We start from the raw sequence: 14451 nt of genomic DNA, 5'->3' as shown, positions 1-14451 counted from the left end.
TCGACACACCTGACACATCACACAACCACCACGCTACGACACCGTTGTACCAAGCCAAACCATACTCGGATACTCCACATTACACCCAGCCATATTCACTGTGTGAATTATTCACACAGTCACGCCACAAATCACACTCAAATTAAGGCCATCTTACATCGTGACTATACATCGCTGCTATAGTAAATCGTTTCGCACACCACCACTTCGTACACATGAAAAACTAGTGCTTTCTATTTCATCAATCTTTTCCATTAAGAATAAGGCAGGGCTCAATCTTAAACTTGCCAACGCCACACAGTTTGCGATAATAATGTTACTGAAATCGACACAGCATTCCGAAATTACTATATCAGTAAAGACAGAAGCCACAAAGAGATCAATCTGCCAAAAAGCAGCAACACCAACCTTCAGTTCACCGTTCACGACTGTCGAGTGGTGCGTGCCCGACCACACCGCGCGCCCCTCTCCCTGTCCAGTGCGCGTACAGTACAAGTCAGTGGGCGGCCAGGCCCCTAACCCTAACGACCCGTGGGGAGCGCGTACCCCCTGACAGACCCTTGGCGTACCACCTGGAAAACCCTGGTCTAAGTGAAAACACACAAACACACACACACAGGAAACAACACTACTTTTCTTCTCTCTGACTCTTAACTTTAACTTATACTAAATATATATTAGGGTGATTACTAACCGCACCAGGGTGCCCCGATAAGCACAATAATTGAACAGTGTGATCCTCTGACTCACGACAAGGACAGACTGAGGAACTGAGAAGTGCTGACTTCACCCGTTCGTTTCCTGTAAAGTACAAGTTAACAACCTGTATCAGCAGGACCTAAACAAGTGTCTATCCTTCAGATAACACTTCAAACCTTTTGTTTTACCCTTAACTACTTTTTAATTGATTACTTAAATTGATTTACATATAAATACGAGGAATAAACAAAAAGTAATAAAAAATAATAATAAATAGACCCCCCAAAAAAACAAAAAGGTTTTTTTTAGCGGGATTTTTCAAACCCTGTTGGGCACGAACATGGCAAATGGATTTCAATATTGAAAAGTGCAAGGTTATGTATATCGGAATCAACAACCATCGTATCCATTATCAAATTAACGGAGTGCGACTTTCTGAAGCCAGCAAAGAAAAAGACCTTGGAGTAAGAACGATCTTAAACCAAGTCAACATTGCACAGAAGTAGTAAAAACTGCCAACAAACTGATCGGATTTATTGGTCGTACATTTGAACATAAATCAGAAAAAGTGATATTGACACTGTACAATTCGTTAGTTCGCCCACACATCTTGAGTATTGCGTTCAGTTTTGGTCTCCCTATTACAGAAATGATATAGATAAACTCGAGAGGGTGCAGCGTCGAGCCACGAAAATGATCCCTAGACTGCGAAACAAACCGTACGAAGACAGACTTAAAGAACTTAACTTATTCAGGTTATCACAGCGCAGGCCAAGAGGTGACCTTACAGAAGTGTTTAAAATTTTCAAGGGATTCGATAACGTTAATGTTCATGATTATTTTACAGTCTCTCAATCAAGTGTAACAAGAAACAATGGATACAAAATAACGAGAAAGCGTTTCAACTCAAATGTATCAAAACACTTCTTCAACCGTGTCATCAATGTATGGAATGGTCTGCCTCAAAGCGTCGTCGAAAGCGAAACTATTTGCACGTTCAAAAACCGACTAGACAAATATTTAGAAGCTAACCCGAACATCCGCTATTTTGCTCCGGTCTAACAGAAAGTAGTGTTAGCTTAGTTGTCGTGTATGATCTTCCTTCTGTCTATGTAAAATTCCATTGTAGTTTTTCTATACTACATGGTATTCTTCCTTTTCATGCCAACCTCGGCTGGAGGAACTGGTGGGAGGGGAGGAGCCTTCGCCTTTGCTGTCCTGTGTCTCTGACTCGTAGATTAGAGTAGATGGTAGCAACAACAAACAGCCTAGTTGGGACCAAGAGGTCTGTTGCTGTTTGCTTTTCCTTTGTACTCCTTTGTACTCTTCCTCTTCCTCTTCTTCCTCCTCCTCCTCCTCCACCCTTCAAGAATAGATTAGACAAGTACTTTGAATCCAACCAGCAACCAAGATATTACTCATTGTTGAATGTCATAATAACGTTAAGTTCTTTCGAATGCTGGTGTCCTTGTCCGTTTTTATCTCCCTGTTAGTGGTATCAGTAATGGTAGTTCTTTCCTCTTTCCTACATAATTTCCATGCAGTTTTTCCATGCTGCATGGTTCTATTTCCTTTCCTGCCAGCTTTGGCTGGAGGGATGGGGGATGGGTGGGGAGGAGCCTTTCTTTTATAGTGTAGCTTGTCACAAACAGCCTCGTAAGGACCAGCAGGTCTGCTGTTGTTTATTCTTCCTTTGTGTTTCTTTGTGTTCCTTTGTGTTCCTTTGTGTTCCTCCTCCTCCTCCTCCTCCTCCTCACGTCTTTCCCCATCAACTTTCCTTCACACCCTCCTCTTGTTTGCTCTTCAAGGAATCTCTCTATTATCCGTCTAACCTTCCCTGCCTTTCCCTCCGACACACTTTTTCACTCATCCCAATCCCTTCCCTCCTCCCATCTCCCCTCCTTCCCTCCCTCCTTCACTCTTTTCACTCCCTTCTTCCCTCCCTCTCCTCCCTCCCCAACTGGCACACTGCTCCCCTCCCTTTCCATTTCACTCTTTCTCTCATTTATTTCCTCCGTCCATCCTTCCCTCGGTTCCTTCATCACTCACCCTCTCCCTCCTTCCTTTAAATTATTTATCTCCTTTCACTCACTTTCATTTTCACCCAAACCACCCCCCCACCCAACCTTCAACACTCAGTCTCCTTCCCCTCCCTTCTCCTTTCTTCCTTGCCCTTCCCATCTTCCAAAACAACACCAAGAACAACAACAACAACAGGAAACTCGAGGAATATAACTAGGGATAAACAACCTTAACTGATTTACAGAGATCTTTTGGTTCTCGAAGTGGAATAGGGCCTAACTCTGATAAATCTCTCTCTCTCTCTCTCTCTCTCTCTCTCTCTCTCTCTCTCTCTCTCTCTCTCTCTCTCTCTCTCTCTCTCTCTCTCTCTCTCTCATCCTAGTCTTCCCGTGGCAGTCCCTTCTTCATCCCACTTCTTCTTCTTCTTCTTCTTCTTTTCCTTGACCATTTTTTCTTTTTTTTCTGTCACCTATTCTGTTATATCTTTTTCTTTTCATCTTCTCATTCTCCTCTTCTTTCTCCTCCTCCTCCTCCTCCTCGTCCTCCTCCTCCTCCTCCTCCCAAACCACGACGTCTAATGAGGAGAATTACGTAATTTTGTTTTAATGATCCCTGAAAACCCGGTCAATGCGCAAAGTGTGTGTGTGTGTGTGTGTGTGTGTGTAACCTTGAGTGAAGATAATCAACATACGCAAAAAACACATATATATTAACGTTATTCACAAAATGTTACGGAGAATATTAATTAAGAAAAAAACTCATCGGTTACTAAATAAAAAATATATATATATATGAAAAAAAAAAAATCCTGCCTCCTCCCTTCCCTTCTCCCCTCGCTGGCTTCACTGAGAGGAGGAGGAGGAGGAGGAGGAGGAGGAGGAAAAGAACAATATGAAACCTTTGCAATACTTTAGAGGTTTCCGGACTTGTGTTTCGCCAATCACACAAAAAGTAGATTCGATTACAAAATTAATATCAAGGGCCTCTCTCTCTCTCTCTCTCTCTCTCTCTCTCTCTCTCTCTCTCTCTCTCTCTCTCTCTCTCTCTCTCTCTCTCTCTCTCTCTCTCTCTCTGGTGTGTGTGTGTGTGTGTGTGTGTTTTACGGTGACACCTGTGTAAACTAACTCACCTGGGAAACGAGGGGGAACACGTGAAAGGGAGAGGAGATAAAGGTGTGTGAGGAGGAGGGAAGGAAAGGGAGGGAGGAAAGGAAGGAAGGGAGGGAGGGAGGAAATGAGTGGTAGGGAAGAAATTGGTTTAGGAAAAAGGAAAATGAGCCGAGAGGAAAACAAGGAAGCCCCATAAAGAGAAAATGAGATAGAAAAATGCTTAAAAAAAAGTCAGTTTCAAGAAGAATAGAAAGAGGTCAATGTAGCGAAGACGAAAAAAAAGAAACGGAAGTCCACTAAGCAGATAAAAGGGGAAGCATGTTTTGGTTAGTGAGAGAGAGAGAGAGAGAGAGAGAGAGAGAGAGAGAGAGAGAGAGAGAGAGAGAGAGAGAGAGAGAGAGAGCAAAGAGAGGGTCAGAGCTTTCTTTAAACAATCCACGGCGACACTGGAAAGAGAAATTGTAATTGGATATCATAACGGATACCTTCACCCTCCCTCTACTCCTCCTCTCCCTCTAACCCAGTAACCCCTCTCCCTCTGGCCCCTTCCTGACTCTCCCTTCGCTTCCCTCTCCCCCTTTCCTCTTCACTCCCCCATTCCCTCCCTCCGGCATCGGGCTCTTGGAATCGAGAGCGAGGAATGATTAAGGAAGCATGGACGGGTAGGCTGCAGATGCTCATGAAATCCGTGGTGTAGTGATTAGCACGCTTAGCTACGAATCCGCGGGCCTGGGTAGTCTGCGCGCAACCCACCCAGCTGTTTCTCTTCCTTATGGGGTTAGTCAGTGAATGGATACCCGGGGACACCTTGGGATAGTAAACTTGGGTGCCCCGGATGTTACACCGTGCCCCGGGGTAGTGGATTTTCGCGCACACCAAGCTCAAGGGGCCATGTTACAGAGACGAGAACTGAGGCCACGAGCTTGTATATTATACGCCCCAAATAGTCGTTACCTAGGTCGGAGATCCATGCCCATATGCACACCCAAATTCCCCTCGCAGCTGAAAGAACAAGAAGTATTATTTAATGCGTAGTTTCCTTCCGAAATTGACCTCTCTCCCAACCGAAATTGACCTATCTTTTGCCAACTCTTCTCTGCTTTTGATTATGGGGGCTGTGCTGGCGGGCTTTTTTGTGTGTGTTTTTATCTATTATTGCCCTTGAGCTGATCCTTTACTCTAAAAAAAAAAAAGTTACTTTGGGGTTTATTTTTTTTTATTTTTTTTTTATTTTTTTCCGTTTCCACAGGGCGCTGCATGTGGTGATGATCTCTTTACTAGACAGCTCATGCAGGGCGTCCGGGTCGGTGTTCTTAGACGCTCCCACCTCTCATGTAGTAGTAGTAGTAGTAGTAGTAGTAGTAGTAGGCCGAAAAGGGAATTACTCTGGGTTTCATGCGAGTTTTTCACATTCATGGTACAGAAGACGGGTCAAACTATTACCAAGGTCATAAAAGTGCCCCCGGAAATGCCCAAAACTCCAAACAGAACCGCGTATTAAATGTGAGTGTGCAAGCGGGAAGCGTTTGAGGGTACGCGGGGGTGGTGTCTGTGGTTGTGTGTGTGTGTGTGCTCGGCGGTGGTGTCTGTGGTTGTGTGTGTGTGTGTGCTTGGCGGTGGTGTCTGTTGTTGTGTGTGTGTTCCCGGTGGTGGTATCTGTTTTTGTAGGTGTGTGTGCTCGGCGGTGGTGTCTGTGGTTGTGTGTGCGTTCTCGGCGGTGGTGTCTGTAGTTGTGTGTGTGTTCTCGTCGGTGGTGTCTGTGGTTGTGTGTGTGTGCGCGGCGGTGGTGTCTGTGGTTGTGTGTGTGTGTGCTCGGCGGTGGTGTCTGTGGTTGTGTGTGTGTGTGCTCGGCGGTGGTGTCTGTGGTTGTGTGTGTGTGTGCTCGGCGGTGGTGTCTGTGGTTGTGTGTGTGTGTGCGCGGCGGTGGTGTCTGTGGTTGTGTGTGTGTGTGCTCGGCGGTGGTGTCTGTGGTTGTGTGTGTGTGTGTGCTCGGCGGTGGTGTCTGTGGTTGTGTGTGTGTGTGCTCGGCGGTGGTGTCTGTGGTTGTGTGTGTGTGTGCTCGGCGGTGGTGTCTGTGGTTGTGTGTGTGTGTGCTCGGCGGTGGTGTCTGTGGTTGTGTGTGTGTGTGTGCTCGGCGGTGGTGTCTGTGGTTGTGTGTGTGTGTGCTCGGCGGTTGTGTCTGTGGTTGTGTGTGTGTGCTCGGCGGTGGTGTCTGTGGTTGTGTGTGTGTGTGCTCGGCGGTGGTGTCTGTGGTTGTGTGTGTGTGTTGGTGTCTGTGGTTCTGTGTGTGTGTGCGCGGCGGTGGTGTCTGTGGTTGTGTGTGTGTGCTCGGCGGTGGTGTCTGTGGTTGTGTGTGTGTGTGCTCGGCGGTGGTGTCTGTGGTTGTGTGTGTGTGTGTGCTCGGCGGTGGTGTCTGTGGTTGTGTGTGTGTGTGTGCTCGGCGGTGGTGTCTGTGGTTGTGTGTGTGTGTGCGCGGCGGTGGTGTCTGTGGTTGTGTGTGTGTGTGCTCGGCGGTGGTGTCTGTGGTTGTGTGTGTGTGTGCTCGGCGGTGGTGTCTGTGGTTGTGTGTGTGTGTGCTCGGCGGTGGTGTCTGTGGTTGTGTGTGTGTGTGCTCGGCGGTGGTGTCTGTGGTTGTGTGTGTGTGTGCTCGGCGGTGGTGTTACAGTCCCTTGTTCCCCTCGTAATGACTCCGCACCGTGCTATGATCTAATTAGTCGTCCTATTTTTGTGTCATCAGCAGCAGGCTCATATCACGGGTTATACAGCAATCAAGAGTTAATGTGAATGATAAACAGCAACGCTTGGCATATCTGATTTGTCATAATTTATTTGAGTTATTGTCATTATTATTTTTAATATTATCATTAGTAGTAGTAGTAGTAGTAGTAGTAGTAGTAGTAGTAGTAGTAGTAGTAGTAGTAGTAGTAGTAATTGTATTATTATTATTATTATTATTATTATTATTATTATTATTATTATTATTTTTAGTAGTAGTAGTAGTAACAGTAGTAGTAGTAACAGTAGTAGTAGTAGTAGTAGTAGTAGTAGTAGTATATTTATTTATAATACTGGTATCAATACTACCAATATTATGACCAGTAAATTCGGTTTCAGCTTCATTACTATTCATTCATTATTATCATTACCATCACCAATATTATCACTTTCGTTATCACTATCCCCACGCCACCACCACCACCATTATCACCATTTCCAGGGCAGGTGACGAGCCGAGGGATGCTCAGCTATGCCGCCGGTGCTGAGGGCCATATTTTTAAACATTTATGCGCCCAAGAACACGTAATTTACTAGTCTTTCGTGGGAGTTTAAGACATTTCCAGGGGTACTTTTATGACCCTGGTGGTAGTCTGAGCCTTCCTCTGTGCCATGAACCTTAAAAAAACACGCATGAAAACCCGATTGATCCCCTCTTCGACCTTTAGAAATAGTTGATGTGAGAAGCAATGGTGTCTTAAAATACAGCCCTCAGGCCCGCAACAAGCCGCTCCACAACTCCATGGCGAACAATGGACGGGAATTACGAGGCAACAAAGACGACGGGAACCCACGTGACCTGAAACGACCTCCGCCATGATAGCTGAGAGAGAGAGAGAGAGAGAGAGAGAGAGAGAGAGAGAGAGAGAGAGAGAGAGAGAGAGAGAGAGAGAGAGAGAGAATGGGAAAATAGAGGGAGAAGAAAATCAGGAAGTAAGGAAAGCAGGGATGAAGAGTGTGAAAGGAATAAGAAGTGCGTGATTTTATACGACTCAGAAAAGAGGAGGAGGAGGAGGAGGAGGAGGAGGTGAAGACAAAGACGAAGGCGGATGAGGAGAAGGAGAAAGAGGAAACATGGAAATACAAGAGTTAGCCACACAGTCCTTCACCCAGCCGCTCACACAGTCAGTCAGTCAGTCAGTCACCCAGTCAGTCAAGGCGAACCACAAAAGCACCTCCACCTTTTTCTTCCCATAATCCCCTGAGAAAAAAACGAAGTCGACCCGGACCAAAATATACAAACGCTATCGAGGAATTATTCATAACGACGGCGAGGAATCCACGGACAGAGTCGTTCCCTAAATCCCTCTGTCGCTGATCCCATGGCCAGGCGGTCCCTTTATTCTGCCGCCTGAGTTCACCTAAATACCACCTGTCCACCCACCCACCTGTCTACCCACCTGAATACCACCTACATAGCTACCCACCTACCTATCCACTTGTCTGTCTACCCACCACTTCCCTATCCACCTATCCACTACCAACCCTCATGTTTACTAACCATCTGCCCACCTATCCCCTACCTACCCAACCATCAGCTTACCCACCACCTTCCCACCCACCCTCCCACCTGCCTTCCCAGCTTGCGTCATTACCTCAGTGGGTGGTGCGGAGGGAAAAAAAAACATGAGAAGAGAATAAAATCATGATGAGGCGTCTGCAAAAAGTCAATCGCCCTACACAAGGCAGCTGCTGAAGCCTAAGGCCAACTCTCTTCCTTATCCATGAACTTATATATACTGTTTCTTGAAGTTGTCTCAGGCACGCGCACTCCCCTATACTGACTGCTGAGCCCGTCACTGTGTACACCAATATATATTTACGCTTAGTCCCACTACTTCCACTACTACTCACTCCGCGTACTTCAATACACACAAAAAAGAAAATGATTGCCATTACCCTCGTTCAAGCATTCCATCCACCTATAAACTTTAATTAAGGCCCAGCGCACATCTCAGCTTCTCCGCATACAAATTGAAAAGGTGCAGCGCTGAATGTGGCGATGAGTAAGGAGGAAGAGGAGGAGGTGGGGAGTAAAGCAGTGGCCGAAAAGTGGGGGGGAGGGAGAAGTGGGAGAAGTACGGGGTGATGAAAAAGGTGTAGGAGTTTCATGACTCAGGGTGGTGATGGTGGATGCTCACGAGGGGGTGGGAGGTGGAAGGGGGCAGACTGGTGACAAGGAAACGGCAGGTGGAGTATTTAGAGGTAGGTGCTGAGGGCAGTGGAGGAAAGGGGAAGAGCAATAGACCGACAGTAAAGTGAAGAGAACAAAATGGATAGATAGAAACGAAGAGAGGGAGGGTTTGAGTGGATTGACGAATTGGTGGTGGTGGTGGTGGTTGCAGATAAGACGGATCCATATATCGACAACATCCCCCTTCAACAACATACCAAAAGCTGTTTCATAATACTAAAACCTCTACAGTCTGTGAGGGCAAGCATTGAGTGACATGCAAACGAACAAGAATAAGAAAAAGACAGACGGTTTAGGATATGAAGGAGCAGGTATGAGGGGAAGGAGGGAGAAGGGATGAAGTGGAATAGAGAAAGAAATGGTTAATGGTAATGACAGAGGAACGCCACATGGAGGGAGCGTGACAGTTGGGTAGCAGCTTTGTTTAAGGGGCGGAGAGAGGGAAGAAAGACACGGTTGATGGGAAAGATGGGGGATGCAAAAAGGTGATGACGGATGATGACAGAGAGATGACTTGATGACTGGTTGCAGGCTAATAACGGTCCCCAGAAAGAAACAGCTGAAGAAGGGAGTGCGCAAGGGGATGTCAAACTGCGAATCTGAAGTGAGGGGTGGAAGGAGGAACTAACAGATGATGACAGCATAAATCGAGCTAATGGGAAGGAAGAGACAACTGAGGAAAGGAGAGTGTCAGGAGGAATTACTATGACAATAAGTGACGGAAGTGCCAGAAGTGTACAGGAGTTACTTAAGTGCTATTTAGGGGATGGGTGGATGGAAGAGAGGATAGGAACCACAGAGAAGGCAGGAAAAGACAAATGGATGCTGAGAAAATATCTGACGAGCTGAAAGAGTGGAGTGGAATGGGGCGGAAGAAGAGTGGCTATAAAGAGGAAGTAGATGGAGATGAGGGCTTTGGGGTCAAGGGAGAAAGAACTATAGTGATGATTATATGGGTGATGATGCCAAGAAAGTAAGCATGGGAGAGATGGGGGAGAGAGATTATGAGCTAGCAGAAGGGAACGAGGTCAAGAGAAAGGCTGTAGAGAGGTTGGGGTTATGGAGATTATGGAAAAAGAAGATAGCTAGAGAAGATAAGTATAAGAAGATGGAAAAAGGGCTGGTGGCTGGGTGAAGGGGTGGAGGTGGCCAGGGGAAGCGGAGGAAAGAGTGGCTGGTAGCAGGGTGATGGGGTGAGCAGGGGAAGGGAGGAAAGAGTAGCTGGTAGCAGGGTGATGGGGTGAGTAGGGGAAGGGAGGAAAGAGTGGCTGGTAGCAGGGTGATGGGGTGAGCAGGGGAAGGGAGGAAAGAGTGGCTGGTAGCAGGGTGATGGGGTGAGCAGGGGAAGGGAGGAAAGAGTGGCTGGTAGCAGGGTGATGGGGTGAGCAGGGGAAGGGAGGAAAGAGTGGCTGGTAGCAGGGTGATGGGGTGAGCAGGGGAAGGGAGGAAAGAGTGGCTGGTAGCAGGGTGATGGGGTGAGCAGGGGAAGCGGAAAAAAAAGTGGCCGTACAGAGAGGGCGGAGTAAATATGTGTGATGATCCTGCCAATCAACATAAACAGGCCTCCTGAAGGGCTTGGAATCTACCATCAACGCCGAACATAGACTAACGAGGCGGACGAGAACTGAAGAGAAGGAGGGATAGATAGACGGACTGGCCTTTGAATCCATGGGAGGGAGTGAAATATTGCCGTCACTAAAGTTCTTGCTATCCTAATGCTTTCCCTTCTGCACGCCAACCTTTCAGTAATATTGTGCTAAAGACAGTGGCGCCTTAATACAGGCTTTCCTTGACGTCCAAAACCATCACTATCACCACCACCACCACCACCATCATTATCATCATTACAAAACCAGACATTCCAGGGACATAATATAGAAGTTGAGCAGGAAATCCATTAAAACTTGCGAGTGAAAACAGACCACCCGACCCCCCAAGAATCCGAGTGAATTACATATTATGGAACAAGAAATCCTCGCATCAGCTTCAACAGTTATCAGATGGAAGCGTGCTACTGTTGGGTGCTTGGATAGCCTCGTATTCTGCCTGCAAGCCTTCGTGACGTGCTGTAATATATGAGGCACTTAGTAACATAGTGTACCAAGCGCCCCATATAGAAAAATGCTTGGTACAATATGTTATTAGGTGACTCCTATATGAACATACTGTAGGTGTAATTCCCGACCCCCTTTTTATAGCTCGAGGTGTCCACAAGGGGCTCAAGATTACACAAGTTGGTGCAGATGAATGGCAAATAAACTAGAATTCCTGAATCATCTGTGTCTCAAATCCTGTCTCGGCTTCCGTCCTTCTTCCCCCTCTTCTACTTCATCTCCTTATTCATCTTCTTCTTCCTTCTTATCCTCATTTTTTTATCCTTCTTTCTCCTTTTTTACTATTCCACGCTATAGGCCTACTTACTATCATCTTTTCATCTTCTTATTCATCATCTTTTCATCTTCTTATTCATCATCTTCTCTCTTCTTATCCTCATTTTTTATCCTTCTTTCTCCTTTTTCTCTTCCACGCTATAGGCCTAATTACTATCATCTTTTCATCTTCTTATTCATCATCTTCTCTCTTCTTATCCTCATTTTTTATCCTTCTTTCTCCTTTTATAATCTTCCACGCTATAGGCCTATTTACTATCATCTTTTCATCTTCTCCTTATTCATCTTCTCCCTTCTTAACCTCATTTTTTTATCCTTCTTTCTCCTTCTACTTTTCCACGCTATAGGCCTACTTACTATCATCTTTTCGTATATTCATATTTTACCTTATACTCATTCTCTACCTTTTCTCCTAGTTTCCTACCTTTCTCTTCCTCCACTTGCTCTTTCAAATCTTGCTTCTCCTCCTGCAACTATTTATTTTACCTTTTCTTTCCTAAAATTCCCCTTCTCCTACCTTCCCTGCTTCCTCCTCGTCTCCTCTGTATTCCCTTAACACCATCACTCCCAGAAGTACCTCCATTACACAATATACGAACACAAGTGGCACATAACGAAATAAGGAAAAACACACCAGAGGATAAATCATAAAACACAAGTACAGCGGCAGACGTTTCGGCCGTGATTTTGGAAAGGTGGGTGGGAGGAGTGACTTCATTAGCATATCATCAAATAGTTACGATAGAAGGGAATGAAGGGAGTGAATGGTGAGGAGGGGAACGTGTGTATGTGTGTGTGGGGAGGGAGGGGGGGGGGATGGCGTTAGGTGAGAAGGATCGTGAATCAGCAAAGGCCCCTTTTTTTTTTTTTTTTTTGGGGGGGAGGAGGAGGAAATATTGTTTAAAAGTTTTCTTTAAGTTATTTTTGCAGTGGGTGACTTTCTCGTATTTGGTGGAGATTGTGGTGGTGGCGGTGCTGTTGTTTGATTTGTTATGGTTGTTGATATTGTTGTTGTTGTTGTTGTTGTTGTTCTGGTGGTGGTGGTGGTGGTGATCGTGTTAACGTTGATGATTATAATTATCAATGAATAGGCACACACACACACACACACACACACACACACACACACACACACACGAGCATACACACACACACACACACACACACACACACACACACACACACACACACACACACACACACACACACACACACTCGAGCACTCACACACACACGCACACAAACACGCACATACACAAAAACAAACAAACACACAAACCTCAAAAGGAAAGCGTACATGAAAGTTACGACACGAGTTCCTTCACTAATTAGTTGGAGCGAAGTTACGTCAGTGGGAACGAATTTTCCTTCCTGTGCATAATGTAAAAGACAAACTTGTATGCATCAGTGTTAGCAAGAGGACGATATGGGTTGCAAAGATAATATATGAACGATGGTAAATGAATTTCAGAGACAAAAAAACACACTTAAATTCTATCAGTTACAAGTTGAGATTGGTAAAGAAAAAAAAAACACAAGAAGACGATAGGGGTTGCTAAAAAAATATATATGAACGATGGTAAGTGAATTTCAGAGACAAAAAAACACACTTAAATTCTATCAGTTACAAGTTGAGATTGGTAAAGAAAAAAAAGACAAATTAAGTTTACGAATTGCAGCCTCACACACAAATCACATTACGCAACATTCATTTCACTTTTACGTCCCTTAATGGCATCACAAAGGCGCTTAAGTGATACCGTGTCAACAGTTATTCCTATTTCCAAACTCACTCTTTTTCCCAATCACAGAACGAGACCGCAAAGAGGAAAACAACAAATGTACCCCTGATCAACACGGAAGACCTCCCCTATTCGTTCCCTTCACATCCTTTCTTTTCCTAATCTTCCATCTTTCCTTCTTTCCTTCCTTGTTTTCTCCCCTCTAGGTTGACAGTGGGGAGCCAGGAAGGGACTGGGTGGGCGGTATATGGTGTCGACTAGTTAAGAGGGAGAGAGGGATGAAGGAAAGGAGAGAAGGAAGGAGGGGAGACAGAGGTAGAGTAGGTGAGGGGGGTGGAAGTCAGACTGCGCAGAGGGGAGGGTGTGTGTGCGTTACAAAAGTTGAAGGAGGACAGAGAAAGAAGAGATAATGTGAAATGTGAGGAAGGAGTGAGGGCGAGGTGTGTGAGAGGATTAATAAATGAAGACAGGGAGAATGGAGGAAGGGGTGACGAAAGAAAGAGAGAGAGAGGGAGACGAGGAAAGGTGAAAGAGTGACAGGAGGGCGTATGAGAGAAAAGGTTAAGTGCGTAATAGTTTTAGGGAGGAAAGGAAAAACAGGAAGCGGCCAAAGCTGTTGACGACTGAGGAGAGGGGAAGAAATATGAGGGTGAAGGAAAGGGTTAAGGGAAGGGAAGAATTTGAACAGAAGGAAGCGGAGGTGTCAAGCAGAAGGGAGAAGGAGATGAGGAAGAGGAGGAAGTGAGTCGGAGAATGTACACTTTTTAAGAATATTAGAGACAAATCGAAACCAAAAATTAAAAGCATCGAAAGAGAAGGTCATAAAGAAGAGGAAAATGATAAGAAAAAAACATGGAAGGAAAAGGAGAAGCAAGAGGCTGAGGAGGAAGAGGAAGAAGAGAATTAGAAAGAGGGACAAAGTGAAAAGTGAAAAGCAGAGATTATACAAAAAAGAAATAGAACGGCGAGAGACAAGAAAGAAAAAACAGAAGGAAACAAAATGACAGGAGAGAAAAGAGAGTGGGGAAGGGACGAAGATTATTAAGTAGGAGTATGAAGAGAACAAGCGACTGAAGAAAAAAAAAGTGAATAACGAAGAAAGGAAAAGAATGGGAAGAAACGGACGGTGGAGAGAGAAAGCACTGAAGGAAACAAATGGATAGATGAGGAAAGAAAATAGGGAAAGAAAACCATGAAGTAAGAGTACGAGGAGACACAACGACTGAAAAAAAGAAGACAAATACAGAAGGAAAAGAGAGACTGGGAAGAAGCTGACCGTGAAAAAACCCAACCAGGAGGATGAAAAGAAAGAAGGATTGTGAGAAAAAAAGTGAAAAAAACGAAGAAAACAAAAATGAGGAGAGACTGACGGTGAACAGCGCGGCCAAGTTAAGCTCGCTGCGGTACTGCCAGGTTGGTAGACTCCCGAGGAACATAATTGAGTTGGCGGGTGGACGTGTGCCCCCCCCCCCCCAGCATGACTTATTATTCCGTCAGCGCCTCTTCAACCCTGGGAGCGC

General features: G+C 45.5%; 1 protein-coding gene across 4 annotated transcripts in view; it reads right to left on the bottom strand.

The window, feature by feature from the left end:
- LOC127003784 (titin-like) overlaps positions 1-14451 on the bottom strand; it is a 326729-nt gene that overhangs the window by 281064 nt on the left and 31214 nt on the right. The gene's annotated exons all lie outside the window — the stretch shown is intronic.

Source organism: Eriocheir sinensis, chromosome 26, assembly GCF_024679095.1.
Source record: "Eriocheir sinensis breed Jianghai 21 chromosome 26, ASM2467909v1, whole genome shotgun sequence".
Lineage (NCBI taxonomy): Eukaryota > Metazoa > Arthropoda > Malacostraca > Decapoda > Varunidae > Eriocheir > Eriocheir sinensis.
This window is presented reverse-complemented; position numbering and strand designations above follow the sequence as displayed.